Here is a 2,335-nt window from a genome sequence, read left to right as displayed (position 1 = left end):
TCAGTCTTATCTGCAGAATCAGGATATTTATAAAAAAAACACTCAGTGGCTGACAACTGTCACCTTTACAAATTCAAAAGGACTTTATTGACTGTAATGCTGCCTCCGTTGCTCTCAGTTGGTAGAAAGCTGTGCGTAAATGATTGCCTTTTCTTGTTTCCTTCCTGTCAGTTTGCAGCAATGTCGAATGGAGAATTGTTCCTTTCAGTGTCTAACTCAGCATGTGTCTCCATTTGTCTCTATTTGTCTCTGTGCATCCACCTCACCCTCTTTCTCTTTCACATTCTCCAACACTCTGTCTGTGCATACAGCTCATTACCTATTTCTGCTCGATTAAAAGTCTGACATTTCGAGACAGTTTGAGTGTGCAGCTGCTGACAAGATTGTTGCTCATTGACTGGAGTGTGTAGATCGGGGCTCACATTCTCCGGATAATGTGTCTGTCAATTCGATCTCAGATCAGGCGACGTTTCTTCCTCAAACATTTGTGACTGTTTCGAATTCAAAGTAGAATTCTGAATCCACCATAAGAAAAAAACGCAAGTATACTACAACTAAAGAAGCACAACGATGTATACACTGTTGGTTTAAATGAATGAACTTTGACATCAGAGAATGAGAGTGATCAGCTGGTGGTGTCTCGGTCATTACCACAAAGTTCCCCGGCAAATCTGCAACACCTCCTGTGTAATCTCGTTATTCCTACCAAACTGGGAATGAAGGAGGGGGAGAAAGAGGATAAGAAGCAGAAGTGCTTGTGGAATAACGGAAAGAAACCACAGACTTTATTGATAGTTCGGGACTAAAAATAAAGTCACTGTTGTAACTTAACCTGGTCTCCAATTCATAACAGGGTGAATGTCCAAAAAGGCGCCGACTTGGTTGACACGGCAGTTGTAAAGAGTTGAAACACCAAGCCCAAATACGAATGCAACAAACAGGCACCGCTGGGAATTGAACCCAGGATCGTCTGTTTACTAGACAGGCGCTTTAACCAACTAAGCCACGGTGCCGCCCGTTTCGGAAATTTACTCATCCATATGTGAAGTTGGTTAAGCACTTCTTCACAGTACTTGGAAATGTGTTTTCGGATCAATGTTGCTCACAGAGAATTGCAATCAGTCCTCTAATTTACAAATACAGGGAGTTTACAGCTGAACATTCTCCACTGAAAAGGCACAGAAAAAGATAATCTTCCCTTACATTAATTTCAAACTGATACCTTCACCTGTTTAAACTGACAGTAGAAAGAGGATGTGTTCATCCTCTCCGGGCCCATGAAACACGTTAATACACACAGAGGGGACCTCAACAACAGGAACAAGGTCATTGTGGAGATTTAACGAGGTGAAATGTGTAAGTAATTGTTAACATTGGGCAGTAAAAGTTTAACGATTAGCACTGACACTGAGTCTTGCACCACCAGTTCCAAGCTCACTTCCTGCCTCATGCCTCACAGCCATCATTGCCGATCACTAGATTTCAATGTCCTGCTCCACTTCTCAACTTATTTCCAAACGATTGCAGGTGTCTAATAGGAACCTTCAACTGTTAGAAACGTTTTCCTGGAATATAGTCGTCACTCAATGGGATAGGATTCAGTTCATATCCCGAATTACCACAGTGATGGAGGGGATGAGTTACTTTCCTGAACCTTTCTACTCCTCAGCACGGACATACAGCCATGATACCGATGGGGGGAGTTCCAGTATTTACACTCAGCGACACTGAAGAATCAGCCAGATACTTCCAACTCAGAACGGTGATATGATTGGAGGGGGATTTGCGGTGGTAGTTTCCCGTGAGTCTGCTGTCATTGTCCTGATAGACGGATGGAAAGAATCATTGGACCGATTCTGGCAGGATCCGGGTATGTGCTTTGCACGCAAGCAGGAATTAGTTTTCCTTCGAATAATTCAGAAAACGAGAAAAGATATCTTCATTATCTTCGTGGAAATTATATCCAGGTCTGTGTGATGAAAACTCGGACTCCTAAGCAGGGACCTCCAGTGATGCTGACCGTAAACCTTGTGACCTGACTTGTACACATTCCTGTGTCTGTCGTTGACTCCATAACCAACTTCAGCAGCAAAGTTGCCTTCCCCAAGTTTCGAAACAGCTCATATTATCGCCTTGTGTTTCAATGTGAAAAAAGCGGAGCTGTGATAATCTGATGTTGTTCAGCAGATGTACTGCAGAAAGGCACAGAACAGGCTGATGGTCACAATGCCTCGTTTTGACGCGCTGGCCTCCAGTGAGCCGGCGGCACTAATAAGCGAGCCGTTCAACTCGTCTTATTCTCGGTCCGGGGCTAGAAATAAACAGAGTTTTCTCG

General features: G+C 43.6%; 1 non-coding gene across 1 annotated transcript; it reads right to left on the bottom strand.

Moving 5' to 3' along the window:
* Positions 1–939: 939 nt before the first annotated feature.
* Positions 940–1,013, bottom strand: trnat-agu (transfer RNA threonine (anticodon AGU)). Its single transcript has one exon. It is a non-coding gene; the product is annotated as a tRNA-Thr (tRNA).
* Between the last annotated feature and the right edge of the window lie 1,322 nt (positions 1,014–2,335).

This window comes from Chiloscyllium plagiosum, unplaced genomic scaffold (genome assembly GCF_037043375.1).
Source record: "Chiloscyllium plagiosum isolate Xiang-an unplaced genomic scaffold, Cpla_swu_hap1 HiC_scaffold_40, whole genome shotgun sequence".
In the NCBI taxonomy this organism is placed as follows: domain Eukaryota; kingdom Metazoa; phylum Chordata; class Chondrichthyes; order Orectolobiformes; family Hemiscylliidae; genus Chiloscyllium; species Chiloscyllium plagiosum.
This window is presented reverse-complemented; position numbering and strand designations above follow the sequence as displayed.